Below are 14,599 nucleotides of genomic sequence, written 5' to 3'. Positions count from 1 at the left end.
AGATCCTAAATTTTAAAGTTATAATAAATATTAGGAGAAATGGCTGTTTCTAAGTATAACACATAGTCAGTAATATTTTACTCATTTATAAAGAAAAGTCAGGATATTAACTTGTATTGCCATCTAAACTAGTAAGGGGAAGGCAGAGGCAGGGCAAAGAAAAAAAATCTTCTGAAATCTTGAAATCAAATTAAAACTTTTTTTTCATTTTATTTATTTTTAGAGAGAGAGAGAGAGCACAAGTGGGAGAGAAGGTAAGAGGGTAAGAGGGAGAGAGGGAGAGAGAGAGAGAAAGAGGGAGAGAAACTCAAGCAGGCTCCACGCTCAGCACAAAGCCCGACACAGGGCTTGATCCTATGACACTGTGATCATAACATGAGCCGAAATAAAGAGTTGGATGCTTAACTGACTGAGCCACCCAGGTGCTGCTTGAAATCAAAATTTCTGATCCAAAATAACTCCTTGAAGAGTAAGGCTCCAAACTTTTATATTTTGACTTTATATTCATACACCCTAGCTAGTTCTAGTCTATTAAAATTAATTATTATGCCTATCAAGTTTTAAAAGTAAGATATAGTTAAGAAATTATGAGTATTTCAAAGTACTCTAAACTCAGTTCTATTCATTCCACAAGAAAGGTCAGTAGTCCATCTTGGTGCAAGTCAGTGACATAGGGGCTCTATACAATGGGAATGAAGAACAAGAAGCTTTTTCTTTCTTCTGTGGCTGAATTACAGGGAGAATCCCAGTCCATTTCTAACCTAGTAAAACAAAGAAAAACTTTGGCCAAAGCCTTGTGAATCTGTTTTTTTCCCCAGGCACCATATTTTTATAGCCCATGCTTGATTTATTTTGTTGCATGGATCTAGTTTTTCATTTACATGAGGTTGTACATAGCAGAACCAACCTTAGTTAGGGGAGTCCTCTTTCAGTTTTCTTCAATGAACCATTTATTTGCAAAAGTTCTACAAATTCCACTCCAGTTTATTTCTCTAAATAAAGCAATGCCCCCCACCTTTGAAAAACAGCAAGTGCATAGACACAGAAGTAAAAGTTTAAAAAAATGTGAGATCCATAAGTTTAAGCCAGCATTGCACCCAACACATTTGTTTAAAATCCTAATTCAGTGTTTTTCCTTAAAATTCTAAGGTCAGGTTATATGATAAATCAAGAATATAAGTACAGTGAGATTTCCCCCACCCCAGGCACCTTGCAAGATAGTCTTTAATTAAATATGATGGTGTCCTCACTTATTTATAATCCAAAATATTGAAAAAAATTTAAATATCTAACAATAGAGGGCATGTTAACTAAAGTAATACTTTTTAACAGAATCATACAACTATTGAATTTTTACTAAGAATTTTTAGTAACATGAGATAATTCCATGTTACATGGGAGGGGATCCACATAAAATAGGACCCCAACTGGGGCACCTGGGCGGTGGCTCAGTCGGTTAAGCGACCAACATCGGCTCAGGTCATCACTTCACGGTTCATGAGTTCAAGCCCCATGTTGGGCTCTGTGCTGACAGCTCAGAGTCCGGAGCCTGCTTCAGATTCTGTGTCTCCTTCTCTCTCTATTCCTCCCCTACTTGTGCTCAGTCTCTCTCTCTCTCTCTCTCTCGAAAATAAATAAAGATTTTTTAAAAATTTAAAAAAATAAAAATAGGACCCCAACTCTGTAAAACAGATACAAAGAAACATACATCAAAATGTTGGCAATAGTTACACCTAGACGTTTATTTTCTTTCTTATCAAGAAAAATCTGTTTAAAATTGTTTTTCTGAACAAACACATTTACTTAAATTGGCTTTTCAGTTAACTACAAAAGACCAGGAGAACATTATAGCCCCAATGACAGAAGGATCTAGTCAACTGGACTTAAGATCCTAGTATGTAATTTCAAGAAATCCTTAAACTTGCACATTGCCAATGTACCTTGCTAATGTTTTAGTAGTAGAGAGAATTTTATTCCCAAATAACTGATGACTAAGAGAATATTAAGTACACAAATAAGTTCTAAGAAATTGACTAAAGTATAGTTTTTATGTATTAGAAACCAAAGAAGGGAGGAAATGGAAATTAGAAATAGAAGGAAAAAGCTTAACATAAAAAGTCTCAGATCAGAAAGGTCAACAGTTTCACTCAAAGCACAGCTTACATTCACCACTCTCAGAGAACATTGCTATGCCATGAATCCTACAGAGAAAGGCCATTACCTCAAGGAATCATATATGGACCATAAAGTACATTATGTCCTAAAACCACACCACAAAACCATTCTAAACAAGAGCCGTGATAATTTCAGTAGTGAAAAAATGACTTATCATTTAATAGTAATCAAAAAGACAAAAACCAGTTACTTCATCTACTCACCTACTTTGTATGTTCAAAACTTCACATGTTTTTAACCTGAGATACCTCGGAAATAGAAATTGCAAAAATAAAATACTCACAGCCCCCCATAAAGGATCTCTTTCCAACAACATCCAGTGCTGCCTTTTATTCTTCTGATCAATCATACTTATTTCCCGCTTGTGGAGGAATTATTTGTATCTATAATTTATGGGTAACACCTACAGGTCTGTATTTAGACACCAGACACGCACACATCCTCCATTTGACATGAAGAACTAACTAATGGGAAGTGCAGAACTAGGTTTCATAACTCTTCTAGCACTGATGCAGCTTCAAAGACCTACGCAAGTACGGCATTTCAAAATTCCATGAAGGTATTTCAAAATGCAGTGAGAGAGCTCTTCAATACTATGGTGGAATGGGAAGGATGGGCCCAAGGACATGTGATTTTACTGTAGGTACAGCCTTTAGATTTAAAACAGACTATCCTTTAAAAATAGGTTTTAAAGGGTCTTAGAAATTGTTTTCATATTCATTAGAAGTCATAAGAAAAGTCGAATAGCGAAAGACAGTGAAAGAGTGTTTAAGCTCTCTGCCTCTCTGGAGCAAAAGACCCTTCTATTCCTTTCCTAGGTCACCTAACAATCCCAAATAACTTCATAAAAGCATCAGGATTTTAAAGGAGATAAGGGGCAGGGGGCGGTACCTAGATGGCTCAGCTGGTTGACCATCCAACTCTTCATTTCGGCTCAGGTCACAATCTCAGTTTGCAGCTTCGAGCCCCACGATGGGCTCTGTGCTGACAGCATGGAGCCTGCTTGGGATTCATTCATTCATTCATTCATTCATTCATTCATTCTCTCTCTCTCCACCTCCCCTCTCTCTGCTCCTCCCCCTATTCGCTCGTGTGAACTGTCTCTGTCTCAAAATAAACTGTAACTAATAAAAAATAAAGAAGGAAAGTTGTGAATGAGCAAATTTCTCATCCTTGCCACATTTATAAGGGAAAATTACTGAAGTCCATGCTTTAGTTCATAATTCACACAGACATCTCAAACACCCAGGGGTGCCTGGATGGCTCAGTCGGTTAAGTGTCCAACTTCGGCTCAGGTCATGATCTTGCAGTTTTTGAGTTCAAGCCCCACACTGGGCTCTGTGCTGACAGCTCACAGCCTGGAGCCTGCTTCAGATTCTGTGTCTCTCTCTCTGCCCTCCCCCACTCACACTTTGTCTCTGTCTTTCTCAAAAATGAACAAACATCAGAAAAAATTTAAAAACACCTAATTGTTTATTACAACATGAGTTGAGCATTTACATAATAATCCCAGTGTTAATTTCTGTTTCATGTACTATTTAGATGTTGTTGTCAGCATCAAAGTCTAACACCAAGACTAAGTTCACTTTGCAATATCACTATGTCTCTGAAAGAATGACAAACTGAAAATCGTAGATTACCTTAAAGAATTTGGTAATACTTGAGGAAATTTTGATGCATAGAAAAAGCATTTAATGTAGCTTATGAATCAACAAGTGCAATCATGGAGGAAACTACTTGGCAAAATACATTAAAATCACAAAGTCTTAGAAATTTAGAAATCCTCTCATTATATGGATGAGAAAACTGAGGCCAAGGGTGCTAAGGTAGGTGTAGACATACTGACATCAGGGAGACAAGCTATAAACATTCCAGATCTTCTCAGACTTTTTTTAGTACATTTCTGAATTAGTTCTTTCTCAAACATGCTGTTTTCTGGTGTACTTTCAAGGAGTGGTGATTTTCAGGGCAAGTCACCTACTGGCAACAATCTCTTGCTGTCAGTGAATATTATTATCAGCTTTGAAAGCTGATCTCTATGAAGTGAAAGATAAAGAGAAATGGCATGTTCATACAGTATGGTGGTATCCAACTGAGGACGAATGCTTTGCAAACGTCACCGATCCAAGCCACCCTCCCCAACCCAGATCAGCCAAGGGTTGGGGTGTCCTCTGCAGAGTCAGGGTAGGTTTGCACAGGAAGTGTTGGTGTATGTACTCAGTCTTGGGTGATGAAGTCAAATGAGGATGTCAGCATTTTTGGTTCCCTTCAAACTGACCACATGCCAGTGAACTATTGCCTAAAATTGCAACTGTCCTCCTCCACTACATTACCAAGGCCGGAAGGGTCCTAATGAGTATGGTGGCTCTGGTTCTTGACCTTTTTTTTTTTTTTTTTCAATGTTTTTAGCAGAGTAGTAAGCAAAGAAAAAAGAAAATTCGTACAAAATATTTTCTGATAATTTGACCTTGCATAATGAAGATTTTTTTAAATTAATCTTTATAATTAAGCCTTCTCATTACTATTCATTTCAGATATTATGTGGCTATAGTTGTAGAAACGGGTTGCAAAAATTGCACTGAAATAACATTTCTCTCATAAATGTGTGGGTTTTTTTTTCAGTTTGGCTGTTTATATTTTATAAAAACAGATTTATGTGTCTTGGCTTTAAATCAAGTGATTTTGATCAATTCAGTCATACTCTAGATACTAATTAAATTTGAAAGTGGCTTTAGAAACCATGATTATCAACCAATGTGTTATAAAGCTAAAATTAGTACCCTACCTCCAAAAAACATTATGGGGCTAAAAATAAATCTTTAGAAAAGCAAACAGAGCTATTTATCTGCTCCTAACACCATCATCCTATGCCATGTCTTGATGAAATTAAAATTATCATCAGTAACTACAGCTGTATACTTATGTGTCCTTCTCATAACGACCGTAACAAAGGTGCCAGGGGCCCCATTTTACAGATCGTAAAAGTGAAAAATAATGGTAAGCAGCTCCCAGCAGAACTGTGATTCAGACCCTGCGCTGTTTAACTTCAAAACCTGGTCTCTAAAATCCAAACGTCTGCTTAGTCTCCCAGAGACTTCTTGAAATTATTAAGCTGGTACAAACTAAGAAAACTTTTTACCCTGTCTGCGCTTTCTTGTATTTAACTCTAAGCTCAAAACCTAAAACTGTTCATACCCGGTAAACTTCCCCTTCCTACTTCATGTGACCTTTTCATAACCAAATTCCCCAAAACTTTTTTTTTAATCTACTTGGAAGCCAATATTTGACCAATGATCCTACAAAAGTAGGATCATTTTAAATAATTCACCCCATAGCCCACCCAAGCAATAGTCAGTTTTATCTTAGTTTGATTATTGGTCACGAAAATGGGAAGAGCACATTTGTCACTTTCTCAAGGTCACTTTGAGCTAGAAATATAATTCTGGTTTAAGGTCTGGTTGCTAAACCACGCTTCCTCTGCAATAGCGAGCTACCATTGGTAGACTGGTCGCTAAGAAATGAAAAACAACAAGAAGTATGAGATATTTCAAATATTTTTTTTTTTTTTTTGCTGATCTCTTTCCCTACTTGTCCCTCTATATTTCTCCCATTTCATATATATTTTATATTGTGATTATGGGAAGAAACTCCAACTGCTTTGGCAAATAAGGAAAAAGCTTATTCCTATTTCAAACATGAAGCAAAGTTTCATTTCCTTTTATTAAAATATGCTATATAGCCTCAAAAAGTATGACATTTTCAAAAAGCATCATGTTAAATCCATTTCTTCTATTTAAATTTTATTGGTACATCCCATTATCTTTTGACTTATAACTTTAAGACTAAGAAACTAAGAAACACGTGTTCACTAAGAACACGTAGCTACCGACACATTTGGGAATTGGCACCGTAGAGGATCTGGTCTGAACTCGCACCGCCAACTGAATTTCTGTGGTGATGGATATGTTCTGTATTTGTGCTATATAATAAGGTAGCCACATGAGCACTTGAAACAAGTAACCAGGGGATTAAGTTAACATCATTTTAGTGCATTTAAATTTTAATTTTAAAAGCAACCAGTGGCTGATGGACAGCTTAGGCCTAAGGTCTGAATATCTTTTTTTTTTTTAACTTTTTATTTTGAATTATTATAGACTCACAGGAAATTGCAAAAATAGTACAGAGAGGTCCAGTTTCCCCTAATGATTACATCATATTATATTACTATAGTACAATATCAAAACCAGGAAACCGACATTGGCACAATATGTGTGTTTAGTTCTGTGCCACTTTATCACTGGTATAGATCTGCATCAGCACAACCACAATCACAACACTCAAGGATTCTGCCATCACTAAGAGCTCCTTCATGTTAGCCATTCCTAGTCATCACCAACACCTTTCTCTTCACTGTTCCTAACCTCTGGCAGCCACTATTCTGTTCCCTATTCCTATCATGTAGTCACCTACAGAACACTGTATATAGTGGAAACACACTGTGTGTGACTGACATTGGCTTGTTTCATTCAGCATAATGGTCTTAGGACCCTCTCGGGTTTTTCCGTGTATCAATGGGCTGTTCCTTTGTACTGCTGTGTAGAATTCCATAGTGCAGTTGTACTAAAGTCAGTTCAGCCATTCACATGTTAATGACCATTAAATTACTTAGTTTTTGGCAACGACAAATAAAATTGCTATGAACATTCTTGTACGGTCTTAGTGTGGATCTAAGTTTTCATTTCTCTGGGATAAATGCTTGGAAGTACAACTGCTAGATTGTATGATGAGTGTCCACACGTGCCTATCCTCATTTATCATCTGAATATCTTCATGTTGTTTGCCCATTTTCTAGTGAGATTGTTAGGGTTTTCGTTTTCCTGTTCAGTTTTGAGAGGTCTTTATATATCCTAGATAGAGTTCTTTGTCAAACATTGGGTTCTCAAATATTTTTTCCAGCCTATAGCTTGTCTTTTTGCCATTTTAACAGTCACACAGCCAAAAGTTTTAAACTGATGAAATCCTACTTATCCATTTTTTGCTTTTATGATTTATGCTTTTGGGATCATGGTTAAGAACTTTTTGGTAAGTCCTAGGTCTAGAAGATTTTCTCCTAGCTTTTCTTTTAAAAGTTTTATAGTTATGGGGCAGCTGGGTGGCTCAGTTGGTTGAGTGTCTGACTTCGGCTCAGGCCATGATCTCACAGTTCGTGAGTTTGAGCCCCACGTCGGGCTCTATGCTGACAGCTCAGAGACTGGAGCCTGCTTCAGATTCTGTGTCTCCTTCTCCTTCTGCCCCTCCCCACTCACACTCTGTCTCTCTCTCTCTCAAAAATAGACACACATTGTTTAAAAAATTTTTTAAAAAGTTTACAGTTTTATGTCTTACGTTTAAATTAATGACTTATTTTCAGTTAATTCACATATATAGTCTAAGGTTTAGGTTGAAGTTATTTTTTTTTTCCATAGATATCCAATTGCTCTAATATTATTTGTTTAAAAGACACACTGTATTACTTTTGCACCTTTGGCAAAAGCCCCCTACTTGTGTGGGGCTAATTCTGGGTTTTCAATTCTGTCGCACTGACCTATTTGTTTCTCACTCTGACAATACCAGTCTTGATTACTGTAGCTACATAATGTCTTAGAGTGATTCTCCCCGCATTATGCTTCCTTCTCAAAACTGTTTTTTTTTTTTAATTTTTACTTTTTAGCTGTTTTGGTTACTTTGCCTTTCCATGTAAATTTTTAGAATAATCTTATCTACACCCATAAAAAATCTTGCTAGCATTTTAACAGGAACTGTATTAAACCTACATACAGCAATTTGGGAGAACTGTCATCTTTATTAAGAGTCTTCCAATCCACGAACACAGTATGTCTTAGATTTTTATTTCTTTCTTTTATTTCTGTCATCAGCACTTTGTAGTTTTCATGGGTATATCTTTTAAAAACAACCCAAACAATGATCCAGAAATAGCTTATAAATGCTACCAAAATAAAAAGTGATAGGCCAAACAGGTTTTGGAAATCAAAGAGATCTGGAGTAACTAAAATTAAAAATCAGGAATCGCATAAACACATTTATTTGGGGCAAATAAGCAGATTTTGCTGAAAGGCTGGCTTCACATAATTTACAAAGAAATAAAAAGGCACCACAGGGAATTTTGCAAGTAAAACTGTAAAAAGGACAGATTGGAAGCTTCAAGGATAGAGTACATACCCTCTAGTTATATGCAGCACTTCTTCCCTTTTTTGATTATATTTCTTCTATGTATCAAACCTGTGCATTACATGTGCACGTTATCGTCTTCTAAACTGTTGGTCATGAGTATCATGCCAGGGAAGTTTGACAATGGCATCTAGAAGGATTCTTTTAAACACATGTATCATGTCATCTTATCCATACTATCCATAATTTCCCTCCTGAATAGGTCACTCCACCAGACTTGGTAGGGTATAAGGAGAGTAAGGAAGACAAACATAAAGAGAAGAATCAAGGAAAGAACAAAAAAGGAGGAAGTACATTACTAGTCAACTTGACAACTACTTACATGTAGGAGAGTGAAAAACTAAAAGTAAGGGAAAGTAGTGCTGCCCCATTTTTACAAATGATCAAATTAGAGAAAAAATATTCAACTTAAGTTTAACAATATCTTATCAGTATTATTAAGATAATGTACAACCCAAACCAGAGGTGTGTGGGTGGCTCAGTGGGGTAAGCGGATCCAACTCTCGATTTCGGCTCAGGTCATGATCTCACGGTTGTGAGATTGAGCCTGGTGTCGGGTTCTGTGCTGAGCATGGAGCCTGCTTGGGATTCCCTCTCACCCTCTCTCTCTGCCCCTCTCCACTCTCTCACTCAATCTCTCTTTCAAAATAAATAAACATTAAAAAAAAAAAAGATTATAACCCAGACCAAAAGCATTCAATCAAATGTTCAATTCTAAGTAAAAATAGGAACTAAAGGTCAAAGATTTAATACCAGTCAGATTCTATTAATTTTAAAATATGCCTGTAAGGCATATTTAAACTCTGTTGAATCACTATTGTAATAAAGCACTAAGTCTGATTTTTTTTTTTTTTTTTTTTTTTTTTGGATGGAGTTCCAATGTGGATAGAGAAAAATTTACTAACATAAGTGCTTTACACACTCAGGAAGCCACTTATGAGCCTGTATGAGCAAACTTCATACATAATTTGGGTGAATAAGCAGAACCAGAGGGAGTTTCTGCCATCAGTCTTGTCCTCTCTTACCAATCTGGAAACAGCTGCAAAAGCTCCAAATGGTAGAAAATCTTGGGAATTCTTTCCACCCACTATTCACTTCTGCCTTTACCACAATCATTTCTACAATGCAGTGAGTTTGCCTTTCATTGTTCACAACTCCTGAATAGTATTTAGTCCTGACTCTAGGGAGGAAAGTCTATAGAAAGGGGTTATTTCTCTACCTTTGGTAATATATAAGACAACCTTTACCAAAAATAACTAGCTCAATTTTCAGACCAATTAAAATATATAAATGCATTCAGACATCCCTGTCACATACAAATCTTGGCATAACCCAAGTGCTAAAGACTATATTCTGTTAATGAGTTTAATTCCATGGGAAAAAAAAATGACTTTTGTCAACCAGTGAAATACAACATTTAAAATCTCCACAGGGGTGCCTGGGTGGTTTAGTCAGTTGAACGTCCAACTCTTGATTTCGGCTCAGGTTGTGATCTCAGTTTGTGGGTTCAGGCCCTGCATCAGGCTCTACGCTGACAGAAGCAGAGCCTGCTTGGGATTTTCTCTCTCCCTCTCTCTATGCCCCTTCCTGACTTGCACTCTATCTCAAAATAAACATTTAAAAAAATATAATTTCCACAAACACATTGAATTCTACTCCTGTTAACTAAAACTTAAATTTAAAAAAAAAAAAAAAAGAAAAAACTGATGAGGTTTTCCCACTGCTTTGATTAAAACACACATACACAGGTAAAGTTTTTAAATAATAATAAAAAAATAAAATTTCCACAAATATTGAGAGGCTAGTTATATGTAAATGTTTCTCTTAGCCTCCTTCCAAAGCTTGAAACTTTCTCCAACTAACAATTACTTTTCACCAACTTATAACTTAAGCCAAGAGTGCCTTTTCAATACTACAAACAAACAAACAAACAAATAAAATATATCCCTAACAGACTGGAGCAGGTTGATGACAGCCTCAAATTCTTTGCCACTATTTTCATACCAAGAGGCAGGGTCATTTATCACCTCTTTGAATGACTCCATCCAACAGAAAAGAACAGAAATGACATTGCACCAGCTCTGAGCTAAATCTTTAAGAGGTCTGGCAACTTCTGCTTCCTTCTTTTTAGAGTCCAGCTGCCACATTATGAGAAAGTCCAAAGAGCCACATGCATGAGAAAGGCCTCCATGGAGAGAATGAAGGTCCAGCTGACAACTCCAGCTAAGATCACAGCTGACAGTCAACACCAAGTTGCCAGCCCTGTAAGCGAGCGACCTTGGAAATAAATCTTCCAGCTCTAATCATGCTGTCCCAGCAAACAGCACACGGACCAGAAAGGAGCCATCCTTACCAAACCCCAGCCAGATCCCAAAGCTGTGAGCAAGAAAATAGTTGTTGCCTTAAGCCATGAAATTTGACGGTGATTTGTTAGGCAAAATTTGGTACCAGAAGTGGGACTGTAACAAAAACCTAAAATCTATACCAGCTTGAGTCTCAGTGATGGGCAGAATCAAGAAGGGTCTCTAGGAGACAGTTAATAAAGATCTGAAAAACATGAAGAAATGCCGCTGGTGGCTAAAGAAAGGGAGCCTACATCCTGCACTGACAGAATAACTAGCAAACCCAAAGCATGCAATAGCACGGAAATAGGGCACCTAACGGACTCATGCATCAGACTAAGGAGAATTTCAGCAAGAATGCTGAAACTACTAAGTGGTTCATGTTAGCTGCCTATGATAAAATACAGGAGTAGTGAGATGAACTAAAAAGGAACCGTTTGGTTCCTTTTCAAGAAGAATTTAGAGGAAATATAGAGGAGCCAAACTTGATGGGTTCAAAATAAAACCATTCCTCATTTCAGCATCTTAGCACAAAGTAAGCTCAAAGTGAGACATGGCTCAAGGCCAAGATCAAATCCTGTGCTGCCAGTAAGATGTGGCCTCAACCTTTTTTGAGCTATCAAAGATGTTAGGTGCTTGGTTCCTCATAGACTATGTTAGACCAGTGGTTCTAAAACTCTGTGTGCACCAGACTCAGCGGGGTTGAGGCATGGGTGTTAAAACCCAGACTGCTGCACCCAATTTTCAGGTCTGGAATGGGGTCTGACCTCTGTAGTCTCCAGGTGATATTAATGCTGCTGCTACAGAGACCACACTTTGCAAATCACAGAGCTAGACCAAAAGGCTTTGAAGAATTTTCAGTGTGATTCTAAGAACCATCTCTCCTAGACAGTAGAGCTCGTAAGACTCTTAAAGATATTTTCATATAACCCCTGACTTAAAGGCAGTTCAAGGTAGACCCCTGTCTCAAAGAGATTTGTGGGAATGGTTTGTAATGTTGTGAACCCAAAGACATCTGTGAGAATACACATAAAAACTCTGAAAAACATATCAACGGAAAGAGCATTGGTGTGGACTAAAGAGACATTTCAAAATGAAAAATACTAGGGCCCTTATTCAGACAGGAAGGGGCTACAAACATAAGTCATTTCTTATGGAAAAGTAAGATTCAGAGGACATAACCAAGAGCCTAGAGGGCGGAGACCAGAGCCACGAAGAACCACCCCGGTTAGAAACTTGTCATGAAACCACTGACATTTACCTAGCTGGATTTTAGAACCGCTGTGGACCAGGGAGGGCTAGGTGTCTCCCATTTCCCTGCTCTGTATTTTCAAAAAAAAATAACAGCATTACTGAGATATAATTCACCTACCATATGATTTACCCAAAGTTTGCAACTCAGGTTTTTAGGATATTCACAGATACAAGCAAGTTACTTTTAAAAAATTCCATTACCGGGGCGCCTGGGTGGCTCAGTCGGTTAAGCATCCGACTTTGGCTCAGGTCATGATCTCGCGGTCCGTGAGTTCGAGCCCCGCGTCGGGCTCTGTGCTGACAGCTGAGGGTCTGAAGCCTGTTTCAGATTCTGTGTCTCCCTCTCTCTGCCCCTCCCCCGTTCATGCTGTCTCTCTCTGTCTCAAAAATAAACGTTAAAAAAAAAAATTTTAAAAAAAATTCCATTACCTCAAAAGAAACCTGTACTCTTTAGTTATCACCCCCATATACCCATCCCACCCATATACTCACCTCTAAGAAGCTGCTAATCTACTTTGTCTTTATAGATTTGCCCATTCTGGACATTTCATATTGATGGAATCATACACTATGTGGTCTCCGTGACCCACTTCTTGCACCTAGCACATTTTCAAGGTTCATCCACGTTGCAATATGTATCAGTACTTCATTCCGTTGTATGGATACACTACATTTCATGTATCTGTTCATCAGTTGATAGATATTTGAGTTGTTTCCACCTTTTGGCTATTATAACGTTATGTTATATTCCTGTACAAGTTTTGGGTGGGCATATGTTTTCTCTTGGATATACACTTAGGAAAGGTCAAATGTTAACTATGTTTAACCTTTTGTGGAACTGCCAGACTGTTTCCAAAGCAATGGCATCATTTTACATCTCCACCAACAGTGTATCCTTGTGACTTCTCCACAGCCTCTGATGCCTTTTTGAAGGGGAGCGTCTGTGGCAATTTTCCTGTCCCTGCCTTGCCATTGCATGTTGGGTCAGGGGAGGAGAGCAAATAATTTGTGCCTTTAGTTCACAGGTATTTGGTTGAGAACAGCTGCACCAAAAGAGCCTCATCTGTACCTGGATCTGACATGAATGAGCTCCTGGACTCAAGCTAACATAGCAATAGAGCAAGACTTGTGGGAGTCTTGGGTGTGGGCGAGTGCAGCGTGCAAGTGGCCAGAGTGTGCCCTGTGGTAAATTGCTGTTCTGGTGATCACCTCCAATGAACCACCCTTGTAGGTATCCACTCCTTGTGGAGTTCTTTCCCACATGGACTCTGGGCTGGGCCGATTACTGCTTGAACCAACAGACAATGACAAAAATGATGCAGTGCCAGTTGTAGGCCTAGCCCTTAACTGCTTGGGCAGCATCCTCTTCTTCCATTTGGAACCCAGATACCACAAGGCAACCTAAGCCGCCACTGGGTCCCAGCTGATCTCCCCAACCAAGCCTCAGAGGACGACAGCCATCCCAGCATCCAGATGATACCACAAAAAAACAGAACCTCCTGGACAACTCCGTGAGTCACGAGATAAATTGCTGTTTTAGACTATCTGGTTTTGGAGTGGTTTGTTGCACTGCCATAAATAACCCCAACAAGTCCCTTTTAGTGGCATTTTAAGCTTCACTTCTCTCTAGGCATGACAGACTAAATTATAAAGAAATATACTGTGCAGTAAACTTTTTTTCCCCTCTAAAAGCTTAATCTATTGTACTTAGGATCAATTCAGCAATCATTGAAGCATATGAAATACACCTTCTAAGTCTCAGGAGAATTTCCTTAGAGTCTATCTTAGAGTGTAAGTGACTAATAGTGACAAAAACTTAAAAGTTTCCATTTTCAGTAAAAAACAATAAGCAGCTGCACAAGCCATCAAAGAGGACTGGCCACGGATGGGAATCTCAGCATCAGCTGACATCTCCTGGTGCTCAGCAAGGCACACGAGGAGCACAGACAAATGTGAGGAAAGTCCCTGAGTATCAGATAAATTCACAACAGGCATTCGGAAGACAGGCGAGGGATAGACAAATGCCAAGCAGTCTGTGGTAATGGCCAGAATTCCTCAAGGCACAGTCACGGGGTGAAGATGGCAGGTCTTTTGAAGCCAGTTGTTATGGCAACCAGAAAGGATTTTTAACATCAGTGACACCAGTAAGAATTTCTAAACTCTTATGCTATGTTTTCTCTTATGCTGACACGGCTGCTGTCCTTTTGCTTAGCTCCTCCTTCTTTATTCTTATTTTTAATGTTTGAGAGAGAAACAGAAAGTGTGTGCGTGACTGGGGGAAGGGCAGAGAGAGAGGGAGACAGAATCCCAAGCAGGCCTTGCACTGTCAGCACAGAGCCCAATGCGAGGCTCCATCTCATGGCCATGAGATCATGACCTGAACCAAAATGAAGAGTCTGACACAACTGAGCTACCCAGGCACCCCTGCTCCTCTGGATTTAACGGGCTCTCACATGTCTGCTCCAGTCACCCTTGACTTTCAGTTCATGCAAGGATGCTGGAGGCTTTCTGCATCTCGAGAATACGGACAATAATAAATTCCTTATAGCATAGAATTATTCTAATTTTCACAGAATAATGCATTAAAAAGTTCCAGACAT

At 38.5% G+C, this 14,599-nt stretch overlaps 1 long non-coding RNA gene across 7 annotated transcripts in view; it reads left to right on the top strand.

The window, feature by feature from the left end:
- The window catches only part of LOC122224420, a 64,060-nt gene that overhangs the window by 13,588 nt on the left and 35,873 nt on the right, over nt 1-14,599 (top strand). For 6 of the 7 annotated variants that reach the window (XR_006204775.1, XR_006204774.1, XR_006204777.1 and 3 more), the window contains 2 exons: nt 10,535-10,781; nt 13,231-13,510. This is a non-coding gene — a long non-coding RNA (uncharacterized LOC122224420). Of the gene's footprint in view, nt 1-221; nt 255-10,534; nt 10,782-13,230; nt 13,511-14,599 lie in introns of those variants that run through there. The other variant, XR_006204778.1, reaches the window with a different exon arrangement.

This window comes from Panthera leo, chromosome B4 (assembly GCF_018350215.1).
Source record: "Panthera leo isolate Ple1 chromosome B4, P.leo_Ple1_pat1.1, whole genome shotgun sequence".
NCBI classification, from domain to species: Eukaryota; Metazoa; Chordata; class Mammalia; order Carnivora; family Felidae; genus Panthera; species Panthera leo.
Note: the sequence above shows the minus strand (reverse complement) of the source record. Positions and strands in the feature narration are given on the sequence as shown.